Source organism: Ambystoma mexicanum, chromosome 4q (genome assembly GCF_040938575.1).
Source record: "Ambystoma mexicanum isolate Mex_15411 chromosome 4q, UKY_AmexF1_1, whole genome shotgun sequence".
Lineage (NCBI taxonomy): Eukaryota > Metazoa > Chordata > Amphibia > Caudata > Ambystomatidae > Ambystoma > Ambystoma mexicanum.
Window position 1 is genome coordinate 1207250451 of NC_090928.1, and position 15865 is coordinate 1207266315.

The window sequence follows — 15865 nt, forward strand, 5'->3', positions numbered from 1 at the left end:
TGTTTGCATTTCAGTCACAGGTCACAGGTGTTAAACCCAGAGGGCCTGATTCACAAGATATCTACTGGAGCAAATCGGGTGCTGCCCTGTGCATCTCTGGTTTGCCCCTTCTAGCCTACGTCTGATTCACAAAGGCTACATTTGGAGCAAACCTGGGGATGCTTGAGTTCCTTTTCAATGCGCATGTACAAATGTGATTCACAAAGAGTTGCTCAAATGCATCCAGATTTGCTCCAGGGTTTTTCAATCAGATATACCAAATCAGGAGCAAATCTAAGAAGCTCAGATAATCTGCCCATTTACTCCACTGCAAACTTTGAGAACCAGATCAGGAGACTTTTTTTTTAACAAAAACCTTGCTCCCTTGTATGTTGGGTCTTTGGTGATTTCGAAAGAATGACTTCAACTCTGGCTTTACCATTCTATCAAAAGGTTGGACTCCTCAAGACCTGAGGGGAGAGCTGTTGGCTTACATGGACCCATCACCCAGGAGTTGACTCATAACAGGTATTCATTTTCCCACCACACCCGAATGGTACAATCAAGAAAGCAACAGCGATACCACCAAAGATGAGGGAAACGTTGGCTACATTATCACATAATCACACTTAGTGGAACGGAGATGTGCAGGTTTGTGGCTTAAAATCCTTGTCTGTGGGTCATTTAGTCGCAAACCATGGTGAAAGACTATTAGGCCTTTTCTTTGTTGGCACTTTGGATTTTTTCTTTTTTCTTTGTTGGCACTTTTATTTTGTTTTTTCTTTGTTGACACTTTGCATTTTTTCTTTTTTCTTTGTTGGCACGTTAATTTTTTTCTTTTTTCTTTATTGCCACTTTGGTTTTTATTTTCTTTTTTCTTTGTTGGCACTTTGCATTTTTTCTTTTTTCTTTGTTGGCACTTTGGATTTTTTTCTTTTTTACTTTTTGGCTTGGCAATATTCTGGAGAGTCTGATCTTTTAACATTCATTCACATTAGGACTGGGGTGGGGAGAGCTTTGGGTCTTTCATGGGGCAACTGTGCAGCCCCCAGGACTGGTGCCACTGGTCAGACAAGAGAGCCTGGCTGCAAGTGACTGGCTATGCCAGATAATAGGATCCCTTGTGTTGTGTGGTGTGACACGCTAGCGTGTGCTGGGCTTTTGCATGTCTTTCTCCATCCTATAAATAAAGCACCATGTAAGTGATCACGGAGATGCCTCACTGTGAGTGGGCTTGGGTACTAATCATCTAATGCATGTGAGCGATGGCCTGTGAGGAAAGATGGCAGTGAAATATTACCCTAGTGTGTAATGGATTTTGGTTAGGGTTGAGTAGAGACGGATTTGCCTGTTGGGGATTCAGTCAGCAGATGAGCACTGAGTTAACAGGGCAAGCTTCATTTGAAACATTAACACCCTCCAAATGATCAAGTCTCTCTAGACTTCCGTTGTTTAAGATTTAATGTTTGCTCTAATTGGAAAATAAATCCTGTCTGTTCCATACCTTTTAATTCTCCAGGGTGGGTGAAAACGGAAAATGTTGTTTTCGCGGGTGAGAGACCATTGAAATGAATGGACGAGCAGGCGAATGGGCCAGTGAATGAACTAATTCCAAGGCAGCTGACCCCCGCCTAAAGCGTGTGAGTTGGGAGCTATGCTGTGCTATGGCAGCATTTCCGTTTGTCCTGTCAATCTGCCTTGTTTCAATCTGTCAATTTCATTGGCAGTGCAGTTCTCTTTGAATGTTGCAGTAATTACATTGATGTGTTTGTTCAAGTGATGAAGAATTCTAACAACTGCGCTTCTACCGTGGAGCTTTTTGCAATGCAGCAGAATCAAGATGGAGTACACCATGTCAAAAAATATAATATTACCAAAGAGTATGCGTGCGTATTTTATCCGCTTGCCTGTTTCCAAAGGATAAAATCAGTCAAACTTGCTGGCAAGAGATGCCATGAGCCGTGTTTACACAGATCCTACAACTAGTGTGTTACTCAGCTGACTAGTATATTGGCTGCCGCGACTCTGGATATGCGCTTGTTTCAATCAAGACAAGCCATGCAGGTGCTATTACACTGCAATCGCTACATAACATGCTGAAATCATCCAGGAGATAAAGCACTGGTCTCTAACATGAGGACTGACCCAGCGTCCCATGCTCGAATTCCCTTGTAGAGCCTACTTGCCTTTTAATTCTTCCATGGTCTACAAATGTAGTGGCATACTAAGGGATAATAGCACTACCGATTATTACAGCACTTAGAAGTGGAAGGAATACATAACGAAGAGCTATATAAGAACATATATTATTATTAATGAAAGTGATCAAAAATGTATATTACGTGCATCAAGAAGAGACGAGCATTGAAGACATTAAAAAAGGCTCAAATGGCGTGCAGAGTGGTATCTAAGTTTCATTGAGGCAGCAGTCAAGAGCAATGTCATTTATTTCGGCAGCTGAAACTCAATGGAACCACACATATGGTGTGGGTTATATTGGGAATGCCCCCAAATTGGTAGGTCTAGTAGTTAAAGCCAGAGTGTAAGCATAGATGGTAAAAGTGAGGACGAAGGCAAACAGAACCGGACAGAAGAGGTTCACTCCCCACAATCTGTATGTGTTGACCCATTCTGGGTAGGCTGTAGTGGTGCTTGTAGAAAAATCTGGTCCAATATTTTTGTGGCTGCTATGGTCCACGCCTCCTATTAAGCGTTCCCACCAAAGATCTTCTTCCCTCAGGAAGGCATTCTTTAGATGGTGCAATATATATGGGGATCTAAATTTGTCTGTACCAGGACACAATAGCAAAAGATGACGTAATGTTTCTGGTTGGTCGTTACAAAAGTGGTAGGTGTTAGTTGGTGAAAGACCTCTTGAATGTAAAATTTCGTTTGTAGGTAATAAATTTAACCTTGCACGAAGAAGTGTATTCCGAGTTTTTCTGCTTGGGTGTTTTATCAGAAAAGGTTGGATTAGATTCAGTTTTCTGCATGTTGGAGGTAAGTGGGTGGCATGTTTGTACTCAGATGCCTTGTCCAATGTATTTATCCAATCCATTTCTTCAATTCGTGCTTTAGGTTTTGTTGGATTACCCATCAGTTCTTCCATCGAGCTGCCGCAATTTTCAAGTTGATGTAGGCACATAAGCTCCCATTTGGAGAGTAGCGTTGAGTTGCGTAGGTTCATCTCAGCCTGAACCATCAAAAAAATTGCCGCGGAAGTAGGATCTTGATCTTCCTGTACAGCATGACTGACGCCCTTTTGACTATTGAGTCTAGAGAGGAGAGGGAGAGTTTGCGTCTTATCAAGGCGATCGGAGTCGATGATGGTAAGTTCAAGACTGAGCGCCAAAAAAGACTCTCCAATCTAGCCCATAGGGACTGGGGTAAAGATGGCATTGCATCGGCTCCATAAGTGATAGCTGGAATAACTTTGCCCCGGTACAATTTAAGTAGGAGCATCAGTGAGAAGCGACCATATTTTTTGTCGAGTAGTTTCGCTTGAGAAACTAGTGTTTTCATTTTTTCCACAAGCTGGTGTTGCATCGCTGTATCTTTCGCTGTGGAGTATATGAGGACTCCCAGGTATTTAAATTCTGTCACTTGTTCAATTTTGTTTCCTGTCAGGAACCACGAGTTCTTCTTTTTCCTTTGGAGATTTTTTCCCAACACCATGATCTTTGTTTTCTGTTTGTTTATCTCTAAGTCATTGTTTACTGTCTAAGTGTTCAATGCCACCAGCTGGCGTTGTAAGCCAATTGGGGTCTGATCCAATTGTATAAGATCATCCGCGTACAGAAGCCTTGAGATCTTCTCTTTGCCTAATTCTGGAGGAAATGCTCGTAAACCAATTATGGTTTCTTTGCAGTCTCTGAAGTATGAGAGGAAGAGGGCTGGTGCTAAAGGGCATCCCTGTTTAACTCCTCTGTCAGTAGTTATAGCTGATGAAAGCAGGCCTCTAGTGTTCAATCGTACCTGTACCGAACTGGAAGCATGGAGAGCCTTGATGGGATTTAGAATTTCCTGTGGACAGTTCCATTTGGTAAGTTTCTCCCAGAGTTTCCTGTGATTGACAAGGTCAAAGGCCTGGGAAATATCTATAGATGCCAGATAAAGGTTCCTGTTGGATTCACGAGCTTTAGCTTTCAAAAGGCTAAGAATAAAAATGTTTATGCTGGTGCCTACACCCTTTTTAAACCCATATTGAAAATGATCGTTACAGGGTGCACTTTTTGCCCATTGGTCGAAATGATCCAGCAAAAGGGAGCCGTAGATCTTCCCTATAACGTCGAGCAGAGCCACTGGGCGAAAGTTCCTGGGATCATCTTTCCTACCTTTTTTAAATATAGGGATAATAATCGCTGTGGTCCAGGTAGGCGGGATTGTACAAAAGGTTGTACATTTGTAGAATATTAAGCTCAGCAAATGTGACCATTCTTCTGGTGCAGATTTCACGTTCTCATTTGACAGACCATCAGGGCCTGGGGCCCTTGATTTCTTCAGTTTTGATATTTTTTCCAAGATTTCAGTTCTGTCTGAAAGATCAACCCATGGTGCTCTTATCTGGGGTGTTAAAGGAAGCTCGGCCATGTCTGGAGAGCAAAAGAGTTTCGAGTAGAACTCAATCCACGATGCTTCCGAAATGCTGTTCAGCATCATTGAGGCTGTCTCTTTAGCTCGTGGGTTGACCAAACTCCAAAACTCTCTAGAGTTGGATTTTTGGATTTGTTCCAACATGTTTTCAGAGTCTTGTTGATGTAATATTAAACGGCGCTCCCGTAGCCAGTTTTTATAGGCTCTCGAAGCCTCTTTTGCATACGCCCTATTAGAGGGCGTGTTGTTTCTCAGGGGCGTCCTTTTTGCTTTACGAAGGAGGTTTTCGCTGGACCACCACAAGGGCATCAAAATTGTGAGCGTGGATTTGTTTTAAATTTATCCCCTTCGAGCTCTTTGTCGTGGTTCTATGAGGTTCCAAAAGTGGTCTGTAACAGATATATATATATAGAGAGAGAATGGGGGTGGGGCATCAGCAACTTTACTAAATATTTAGATCAGTCACCTTAGCTCACCCAGACGTGGTTATTGCTTGCTGCACCTGCCTTTAAGCCTGTGTCAAGTGCTGTCTCGTGCAAATGACCCGGCACAAAGTTAGTGCCGTGTCAGTCGCATACATATTGAAACAATATTTCTCTAAGGTCTGGCCAATTGATCTCTTCTGTATATATTTAAATGCTGAAAATCCAAAACCTAGCCAATTAAATAGTAAAGCAATCATGAAAAAAAAACATATTGAAACATCTGCTTTAAAATGCACCTTTTGACGCATTATTTGAACATTTTCTAGAGGGCAACACCCTAACACCCCACCCAAGTTTAAGGGGTTGGGCTCACATTCTGAAATTGATCAGTACAATATGGGGCCACTTAAAAATCCAGAGCCACTTTTGATTGGCAGTCCACCCCTGATCGCTCTCCAGCCCCGTAGCAAGTTTAGTGGGGGGCACAGTAGGAAACATAATTAAAGTTGTGTCCGCCAGCAAATGTTTCGTTACTAGTTGTGTTAGTGAATTTACTTTTGGGCCTATTGGTGCTTGCAGAAGCAGAGCGTCTGCAGCATAGCAGTTGTAGGAGTTAGCAGAAACCGAACACAATTGAGATGGTCCACAGGCAAGAAGCCGTGCCGCCCCACATGTCTCACCACAGCCTGGCAAGAAGACAGTGATTTTGCTGATGATCTGCGCTGCCCCAAGGACAGTGAGTGCAGAATACTGCCCACCGACTCTCATCCCCCTACGCCGGACTATGGTCAGAACCCACCAGGAGACATAGACATCCCACTAAAAATCTGAAGATTTCAGCGCAAATAGATGAGTCTAAGCCTAGAATAGAAGATGCCTTTTCCAAACTTTGCTGCCAGACTACTGACTGCCGCTGTAAAGTAGTAAAGTCTGGTTGGGCTTACTGGTATTATATGGGCTTACTGAGATCTACAGTGTTGCAGTCTGTACTAGCTTTAATGAGATACTTTGCAAGTGAAAGGAAATGTAGTTTTGAACTGTGATTTATAGATATCGAGAATTCCTTATCAGGCTGCACTGCGCTGCCTTTCCAGGTACAGCAATGGTCTGTTAATGCTCCATTTTATAAAATGTGTGTACCTCCCCTCCAAGAGTAGGTTCTTGCCCATACGCAGGTTAATTCAGTGGCCTCAAAAACATTTGAAAGTATGTGTGTATGTTCTCTTCAAAACCTGGGCAGAACTTTGGATTGTTAACTTTTATTTAATAGAAGCATGAGTAATCCATTGGGTGAATGTTTTTTTCAGCTTGTGTGCATCGAGGCAAATAGAAGGACTTTGTCTGCTGCGCCACACTTTAGTAAACTCAAACTCTCAATGTAGAAAATGAACCGAATGAACAATTGCAGGTTCAAGATTTGAGACGATGAGAAAGTGCTGCTGCCTCCATCAGTCTGAGCTATAGTGATCCTACTACCTGGGGCAATTTTCACTCCAAAATGTGGGGTGCATTTAAAGGCCCCAAACAGAAGTCCCTTTCACATGAAGAGCAACATTTCAAACACTAAACAAAAGCGGCTTGGCATTTGTTCTTGTTTTTCAAGTAAAATTAAAGAGACATGTGGAAAGAGGCCTACCTGTCATTATCAATCGATAAGTAGTTTTGTCAAAGATCCCTGTCACATGGAAGACAGGATTTCTAAACATTGTTTATGCAAATAAAAAAGTTTTTTTGAAAAAATAAAAGTGATAAAAAAGATCACTGCTCACAGAAAAATGTCAGCAAAACAAAACATGATGTGTTGGTTGACAAAGAGCAATGTATATTATGTTTCACCCACAAAATTCCAGTAACATTTGAAGAGCCACTTTGTCTTCATGAAAAAAATGTCAGCCCAAGACAGACCCTCTTGCTGGCTGTGAGCAAAACTTCACAAGGGCATCTCCCACTTCCAGCCTGGATGTCACATCTCCCATCCAATGACCAACCACAATAAAAATGCCTGCTGAAGGCGTCGAAATTCAGTGTTCTCCAGACCTGCCGGCTTTGAAAGCAGGGACTTCAAGAAAAGTCATCTTTGGCTGCAACACGACTAATATGTGTGAAAATGGGGCCAAGAACAAGCTTCCAACACAAAGGAGACTGATAAAGGTACAGGCTGACACAGTGAAAACAAGTGGCTGGCAGCAGAAGCAGGACCATTTGTCTCACATGAACATTCACAATTTATTTAAAAGGACTATTATCATTTAGGCCTTTTTCTCAGCCATCATCAAGCAGATGGATTTAATCTATGTACCTTTTATTATGTAATTTCCAGGCGATTTTGGGGATATAAAATTAATCTTCCTGTGACTCTGGGAACTGTAAGGGCCAGTTAAACTTGATTTCTGGCTGATCTGAACATATTCCAAATATGAGAGTTGGTGAGCGGTTGGAAAATGAAATTAGGGGTTTGCTTAATAAGTTACATATTCATAACTGTCGTGCTTTTTATGGAAACAGCAGAAAGGTGCCACATGGCTGTGCTACATGATACAGATTTGGTGGTCAGTTTATCTAACTCCCCATCATTGGTGGAAATAGAAAATATGTTTAGTCTGGCAGTTGCTAGTAAAGTTATGAAGTTGTGATGCATAACTAGTTCTTGCCAAAAGGTTGAAAGGAGAACAAAGGATGATGACAAATGGGAATGGCCATATGTTGCTCCAACCGCCTAACCCAATCCAAACTTGGAGGCTGTGTTTGAGAGGAGAGAGAAGGGTAACCGTCCAATCCTAGTGGCAGGGATTATTGCAGGGTGCTTCCCCAAGAGTGTAAAATTGGTGGTGTCATCACTGCTATATAAGAGGGACTGCACTAGGACAGAGACACAGAAAAAGGAGAAAGACAGGAACAGACAGACAAGAGACAGACCATCAGGAAGGCTGCTGAAACTTACCATATGACAGCTGCAAGGAGACACCAGAGGGGATTGCTGAGAGTGCATCTGGGCGCAGCTGTCTATCTCTAGGAAGGCCTCAAAGCTGACTGGGTCCTAAGGTGGAAAGCAGGAAGCCATCTTTGAGAGTGGGGTGACCAGACCCCTGCCCTATCTTTCCAGAGTGTCCTGAGATGCAGCTTGCTTGCAGAGGCTTGCTATGAAAGTAGAGCTGGGCCCTGAGAAACAAGAAGGTCGGGGAGTCTGCTTGCCTTGAATCCTTTCCCTTTATAGTGGTTGAGGAAGGGGGGAAACCTGTGTAAATCCTTAGCCTATGTAACCAAAAATATTAATGTAATTAATTCCCCATTTGGCAGAACACTACGGGGTGAATTTTGTTAAAATTTGAAATCAACAAAGCTCACTTCACAGTGTGTGCCGAAAACTAAAGCCTATAATTTAATTGGGTAATCCTTGTTGTCCAGCTGACAAGGTAGAGAGGTGTCTTTGTTCTTAAATGTCTGAAATCCAAAACTCCCAAAGCATTCAAATGTTTCTGTCTGATTTCCCAACCTAGACCAAAGCAAGGGGGGAGGTCTGAAAAATGAAGCGATGAATCACCATGTGTTTATTTTAAACCAAAAGTGGGGGTGAAATTATAATTACCATATTTATTTTTACCAGTCTTTAAATCCTACTGCTACCCTTTTAAGACTACAGGAAAATCAAAATCACACAACATTGCATAAGTGCCTTTGCTATTGATCAGTTTAGTTATTTAGTGAAGTGAAATCTGCAGAAAGTGAAGAATTGTAATTGCGTTCTTTATAAATAACTTTTGTGATTTAGTTATGCTGAGAGAAGTTGATGGTGTTGTGCCACTAATAAAGTGTTGTTCAATATTTCCATGCTAAATACTATTACTTTTAATTTAAATAAATACCAATATATTTCCCGTACACCAGAATATGTTAAACATTTTGTTATGTCACCACTTGAATGGGGAGGGAAGGATTTCCCCGGGTTGAGGGTGGCTTCTCAATAAACTGTTACAAATTGGCAGCTTGGGCTGGAATTAAGCTTCCTTTTCCTGACCCATGACAAGTACATTGTGACAGTCTACTCATTTTGATGCAATTGCATTAAGGTGGATGGAAAGCTATCTTTGTTTTGTTAAAGTGCTGTTAGGACTTGACTCATGAGTTCCAGGGAGGTGTATACATAGAAAATTAAGAGTGTGTAAGAATTAATTTGAGTGAGGAAATCAAGCAGGAACAGGGTGAGTTTGCCCCTGCATAAAGAAAGTGTTATTAAAGTGCAAAAAGCTAATTGTAAAAATGACTACTGTAAAAATTGGGGAAGCCAGGGAGCATCTCCCAACTAAATTATTTCTCAAAGGAGAATGGTTTGAGGACGATGCAGGAAACTCGCAATCAAGAATTGTGCGGGCGGTTACCTCAGTTAGGGATGATATTTGGCTTGAAGCTACGATATTGCACAAAGCACTTGAGGCATTTTATATGACCACACCTTCTCGTGATGAACAAATACAAATGGCTCAACTAACTGCTCAGTTATATTTTTATTTGCTTTTAGTAGAAGAGCATTGGCAAAATAAAGAGGCTTGTAGGATTAATCAGGCTGGAGACCTGTCACAGGCCCAGGATCTTGCTCAACAACTCAAAGCTGAGTTAAAAAACACTGCAGCAAGACAGTGCAGAGCATGAAAGACAGCATTCTGCACTGAGTGTGTAGAAAATCTGAGCACACTGCAACACAAGCTAAATGACCAGGCTGCTCATAACAGAGTCATTTTGGACAACATTATCGCATTCCAATCGGAAATAAAAAAATTGAAAACTGAAAATAGTCAATTCATTTTCAAAGGGGTTGATTCCCAAAATGACTTTGATCAGATACATTAGCAGGTCAGAAACAACAGAAGAAAACAGCTGGCTCAGGAAAAAGACCTCTTGAATCAGGATAACAGGGTCCTATTACAGAGGATAAATCAGCTGGAAATGGAGGTAGAAAAGGGACAGTCAGCTTCTCAGGAACTGACCAGAACTAGAGAAGAAAGGAATGAGCTTGTAGAGCGAGTGAGGCAAATAGACGCTGAACCTTTAGAGGCAGTGAATTGTAGGGATGAGTAAGAGAAAGAGATATGAATCTCCTGAATGAAAAGCACCTTGAATATGCCCTCAGATTACGAGGCTCACAGAGGGAGAATGAATCAATTCAGCAGGAGGTGCAGCAAACAAAGGATTGGTTGGTAGCTCAGAGCATGGTGCATGAGCTTAATTAGGCCTTAGTGTCAGAATTAAAAAGCCAGCTCTCTGACTACCAACAGCAAATAAATAAAGAGAGACACAGGTGTGAAAGCCTCACCAAGGAAATCGAAAATTATAAACAGGACCTAAGGCACCTTGACCAATCAGGATATGGCACGAGGCCCACTTATCAAGGTGTGGTGCCCCTCTCAGCAGGGGCCTCATGCCAGTCATTTATATCCTCTCATACACAAATGGGAACTGACCTCATGTTTTCCACCTATCCAGAACAGGGTGACATGAGGCAGTTAGACTCACCCAGGCCTAGCCCAACTGTTCAAGAAAGCCAGTCCCTGTCTGATATTGATGAGTATTTATTTCTTCCTCACAGATGAGAAAGTGGCCAGACCAATATGTCCTGGGAAGTAAGGAATAATGCGGTAAGTACTTGAGACCATGAAAACTCTTATGAGGAGAAAGTCAGGGAGTTAGATTGGCTGAAGATGCAACTACAAAGACAAAGAAACCACCCTGCCCGCTTTGGTGAAGGAGGAAAGCCAGACCCTCATCCTAGGAAGGACATTCTAAAAGCCTCTGTATATTCATGGGAAGTGGGGGAATTCCCCAGACTCCCTGGTAGATGAGATACCTGGTTTCTATCCTGGGTCTGAAAGGAAATCCAGGGAGAGTGACGCTCAGAGGTCACTTTGCTCCAGACGAGAGGAGTCCAGACCCAGTGGTTCTGGGAGCTACTCCCAGTCTCCTAGAGATAGGGAGCACCTAGAAGACAGGGAAGGGAGTACCGGTAGCAGTTCTGAGTCAGAAGGTGAATGGACTCTGGTGCAGTAGATGAAAAATACAAGGAAACAACGAAAGGGTTTTGTGAAAGACCCAATAAGACACATTAAAGCCATAAAGAGCTTCCTGACACCATACAACAAGAAAGTATTCAGAATGGGAGCACCTGGAACTTTATGAGCAGATGATGGCATCATTCCAGATCAGGAATGATGTGAATTGTAAAGCATTTGCTAAATGGACGTTCTCGTCTGAGTACTCCATTTTCTTTGCAGTTTCTTTGGAGGACCAGGAGCTTCATAAATGGGCTACTTATAAGGCGGCCATACTGAAAAAATGTGCATCCATAGGAAGCCACAAGAGGCGCGTAAGTGAGTTTGTGCATGAGCTAAGGTGCTTTTGCTCAGACTTCCCGGCGGGTGAACACAAATAGTATGGAGTTCATAACTACATGTTTCCATGCTCTCCCTAAATACATAACAACTTAGTTGGTGCATGACTTTCATGAGCAAAGGACCCTGGATTGGGTGATTGAACAGGCTACCGGGATTTATGAGGTCCAAAAGCCTGCTGCGAGTAGAAATACCACCAAAACCCCAAAACCATCTAACACCCCTGCTGCTGCCAAGGTGGCAGAGGTAAAAACTACCCCTCCATTGGATCTGGAGATGGGGGGCCTAAAAGTAATCATCCTGCCAACAAGCAAAACGGAAAGCAGAAGGGACACCCAACCCGCCCAATCGAATGGTAGTCGGGTGGGGGCCCAGAACAACGATCTCTTTGACCCTGCCACCTATATGGGTCCTAGGTACAAGGGTACTAAACCAATACTGGGGTATGTATACACTTTCCCCGGCCCAAGGAGGGGGAACAAATCTGTTAAGTACTGCCCCGGAAAACTTCCCTCCAAACTTCCCTCAGGAGAGAAACATCACTTCACCTCCCAATCTGAACTTTTCCCCCAGATATCTCCCAATCCAGAACTTCCAAAGCAATCCTCCTCTCTCTCTCCCCGGTTCCAGGACAATAGATCCCTGAACCCGGGAGAAGGGAGATTCAGGATGGTAAATTATGGGGGGAATTTCCAGTACCAAAGCTACTTCAGGAGAAGGTACAGTTATCACTTTCAGGAGCAGCAGAGGTATTACTTGAGAACTCCCTATACCCACACAAGGTCTCGCAACTGGAGCGACAGGTCCAGCAACTGACCAATGATCCGGGGTGCATGCTGAGGTCTCAGTCCAACTCTCAACCTAACTTTGCTTCCCAGATTTCTCAAACACCCAGGTCTGATGCCCCCAGGGGGGAAATGTCAGGAGGAAACCTCTTCCAAACTACAGGTTCTGGAGGACGGGTCCCGCGTGGAGGGGAGATGCCAAGCCTGTGAGGAAGCTTCCTTTCTCACCCAAACAGAACCCCTAAAATCCTCTCAGCCTGAAAGAGTCTCTTCTACCCACAAAAATGTTAGAACCCAAAGAGCAAAGTGTAAGTAAGAGAGGCCAAAGAAGAACCCACTTTGTGGAGGAGCTCCAGATTATCCCCTTTGCAAGAGAGGAATCCATGGAGGATCCAGGTAAACAGACATTCTCTTTCAAAAAGAGGGGGATACATCCCAAAGAAAAATGAGTCCCAAAAGACCCTGAGTGGGGCAGGGTAAGTACGGAGACCAACCCAGAACTGGAAACTATTGAAATCCAAACATGTGAGCCACACAGAAGTGAAATGGAGGTAGTGTCCTTTCTCCAAACAGGTTCTGAGAACTGTTGCCAGGTAACAGGGGACAGCCAAGGAGCAGGGGAAAAAGAGGATTCCCTAACAACACCCATTGTAAGTTGCAAAGTTTTTTTTTACAGATTCCCGAACTCTGACACAGGAAAGTGCCCAAGATCACACATTGTAGGAGTTCAATAATAAGAAAATGACCACCAGGCTGTCAAATAATACACACTTTCTTTGCACCTTGGAGGAAAAAGAAGGCTGATTTTATGCACTGGTTAAGGTGCAAGGTCAGTGTGAATTGTCAGCTCTGGTGGATACTGGATCCCTAGCCACCCTCCTGTCAAAAAGGGCCTTTCACCAACTAAACTCAGGCGGGTGGAAGGCCACCAAATTCCACTCACACCTCTTCCAAAATATCGACGGGAATGATATTTCTGTCGAAGGGCCTGCGGATCTGGACATAAAAATTGGACGGCACTGGCTGAAACATCCGTTGATCGTTGTGACTCCAGAGGGCACACCTTGTTTACTGGGCAACAATCTCTTGAGGAGGTTATCACCTCTGATCGACTTTGTAAACAAAGTCCTCTGGACTCAGACTAAGTGCCTATCAAATAAAAAATGAGTACCAATTATGTAAGCCTGAATGGTACATGTCACATAATTGATCAACGCTCTGAGAATGTAGAGTTCCATTTAAAAAATAACCCAATCACAGACATCACTGTCATCTCTGTAGGAGAACAAGCTGGTGATGGAAACCCTTCTCCATTCTTGAATATCAACCTTCCTTCCAGTTTTAAATAGCAATCCACACTGGAAGGGAATACCCTCAAATTTTATACCAGTCCAAAATCAGAAGAAACCTTGAGTCCTGTGAAACCAGACAAGGAAGAATCCGCTCAAAGGTTTACGGACATTCAGAAAAAGGGTGAGCAGTTGTTTTTCCCCATTCAGTTAAATGGGGGGGGGGGAACCAGTTCTTGCCACAGTTTGCCTGAATAATGGAAGGAGCTTCATCAGTGAAGAATTATTCAGGAATCTCCCAAAAGATCAGACCATTCCCACATTTAAATTGATTGGCAAATGGGATGTAGGTCTGGAAACTCCAAATTCCAAACAACTCCTGCATAGCAGGTGTATGCTAAAAATGTCCATTGGCAACAAAAGCATAGCGCATAATTGTTGGGTCGTGAGAGATGTCCCTTCCGCCTTTTATCTAGCTAGTGACATTCTCAACCGATTCACAATGAATTTGGATCTAATTAATAATAAAGCCTGGTTCCGACTGGGGAGTAACTCCATGGGCTTTGACAACATTGGAAAAGCACTCCGGTCAGCCCAATTGCTGCCTTATGTGGTTGAAGTTCAAGTGCAAGAAGAGGTTACCATCCCTGGACAGGTGCGCCAATTTACTCTTCCCCTCAAAATTAAGCGAGGACAGAACCTCAAACATCACGATGCTAATATAAATCTAAATTCCCATCTCCATCAACAAGGTTTATATTTAAATTTGACACCTCTAGTAGACGTAGAACACAACACCATTCGAATATTGGTGGATAACAGCGACCCTAGAAGTATCACTTTGGGTGCAGGCACCTTTATTGGAATCACGGTTGATGCCCAACATTATTATATTGATTTCAGTAATGAAATCATGGGACCAATCCCAAACAACTGTTTCAACAGCAGCAACGGTATTCCTCCAGAAAATATTTTCACTAGGCATGAGGGGAATTTCCTGGTGTACTCTTCCTGCTGCTACTGTGTGGAAGAGGTGACCTGTGACATTAGAAGGGAGGAGGTAGTGTTCAGATGCAAGGACCACTACCTCGAATCCCCTGTCCTTGTCAACACCGTCAAAAGGGATCTCTCCACCCAACTGGAGGATAACGCTGAAATTGTCAAGCCTGAGGTCTTTCCAGGTTTTAAGCAGATGGTCGAGGAAAGGATCAATCTGACTCATGCCTCTGAGACCGAGGAGCAAAGATGAAAGCTAAAACAGGTCTTCGTGGAATTGCAAGAAACCTTTTCAGTGGACTATTTTGACTGTGACCCACATTCATTCATTCAACCACCAGTCCAACGGACCCCTAGATGTCTCCCGTATTTGTGAAACAATACTTGTTACCTATCGCATCCATGGAGTCACTCACAGAGATTATTACGAATTTAGAATCCTGTGGGATAATTTATCCGATTCACAGTACCTTCAAAAACCCGGTACTGGGGATCCTTAAACCAAATGGTCAATGGAGACTATGTACAGACGTGAGGGAGTTGAACCAACGGGTCCACATGTCAAGATGACCCCTTCCCTACATCGATCAGGTACTGGCCCATATCCAAGGGTCAATGGTGTACACCACCATTGACCTGACCAACGGTTACTGGGCAGTACCCGTGAGTAGGGAAGACCAGTACAAGCTTGCCTTTACCTTCGGGGGCAACAGGAGATGTGGACGCGAACCCCCTTTCGATACATAAACTCTGGCAATGAGTTCAACATCTTCCTACACAAGGCCATGCCCGATTTGGACGAAAGGGGAAACCTGGACTATGTGGCTGATGTTTTGATCAAGAGCTCAACTGTGGAGGAACGTGTAGCTGAAATCTGCTATTTTCTAACCCAGTTGCAGAAAGCCAGAACAAAACTGTCCTTTCAGAAGGCACAGTGGTGTAAGACCCGAATGAACTTCTAAGGGCACAAGATCACACCTAAGAGTCTTGATCCCCAGGTGAAGAAGGTTGAAGCCTTATTGAAAGTAAAAGACCCTACCACTCTGCGAGAATTAAGAAGCGTTCTTGGATATACTAATTATAGTTCAAAGTAAATTGAAGACTATGCAGGGGTCACTCGATCCTTGGTCCATTTATTAAAGGTCGCAGTCAAGTGGGAGTGGGGCACAGAACAATCTGAGGCAGTTAAACAACTGAAAAGAAGCCTGTCCCAGGCTCCTTGTTTGGCTTACCTAATAAACAACAAGCAGTTCTTCTTGTAGACAGGGTTCTCAGATACTTGCCTAAGAGCGGTATTGTACCAGAAGAATGACAGGGTCCACAAGGTCATCTCATACGTGAGCAAGACTTTGTCCTCTGTGGAGGAAGAATTCAATGACTGTGAAAAGGCACTCCTGGCAACGGTGTAGGCGCTGAAA